Genomic DNA, 1101 nt, shown 5'->3' on the forward strand with positions numbered 1-1101 from the left:
TGTCAAAGACAAATGGTGTATCAGCGGCTAGAAGATTGCTCAGAGGTTTTGCAATTTTTGAAAAATCCGTTATAAACCTCCTATAGAATCCTGCATGCCCCAGAAAGCTTCTGATTGCCTTAACATTGGCAGGTGGTGGTAATTTTTCAATTACTTCTACCTTAGCTTGATCCACCTCTATTTCCTTGTTCGAAATTCTGTGCCCAAGGACAATTCCTTCAGTTACCATAAAGTGGCATTTCTCCCAGTTTAAAACCTGGTTAGTCTATTGGCATCTTTTCAGAACAAGTGCTAGATGGTCAAGACAGGAGCTGATTGAGTCTCCAAATACTGAGAAGTCATAATGAAAACTTCCAAAAAATTTTCTACCATATCAGAGAAGATAGAGAGCATGCACCTCTGAAAGGTTGAGGTGCATTGCACAGACCAAATGGCATCATTCTGTAGTCAAATACTCCAGATGGACATGTGAAAGCTGTCTTCTCTTGGTCTTGAGGATCTACTGCGATTTGGTTGTAACCTGAATAGCCATCCAAAAAGCAGTAGTATTCGTGACCTACTAGTCTCTCTAGCATCTGGTCTATGACTGATAAAGGAAAATGATCCTTTCTGGTAGCTATATTGAGCCTTCTGTAGTCAATACACATACGCCACCTGATGAGTGGATAATTTATACGCTTTTTGGCATCGTTTTTAGTATGTTTTTAGTATGTTTTAGTTAGTTTTTATTATATTTTTATTAGTATTTTTTGGCTGAAATTGAGGGACCTTAGCAAAAATCTGATTCAGAGGCTGAAAAAGGCTGCAGATGCTGTTTGATTCTGACCTCCCTACACTCGAAGTAGATTTTCTGGAGCTACAGAAGCTCAATTGGCGCGCTCTCAATTGCGTTGGAAAGTAGACATCCTGGGCTTTCCAGAAATATATAATAGTCTATACTTTACCCGAGATTTGATGGCCCAAACCGGCGTTCCAAATCAGCTCAAGAACTCCAGGCGTTTAACGCCGGAACTGGCACAGAAGTAGGAGTTAAACGCCCAAACTGGCACAAAAGCTGGCGTTTAACTCCAAGAAAAGTCTCTACACATGAAAGCTTCAATG

This window comes from Arachis duranensis, chromosome 10, assembly GCF_000817695.3.
Source record: "Arachis duranensis cultivar V14167 chromosome 10, aradu.V14167.gnm2.J7QH, whole genome shotgun sequence".
NCBI classification, from domain to species: domain Eukaryota; kingdom Viridiplantae; phylum Streptophyta; class Magnoliopsida; order Fabales; family Fabaceae; genus Arachis; species Arachis duranensis.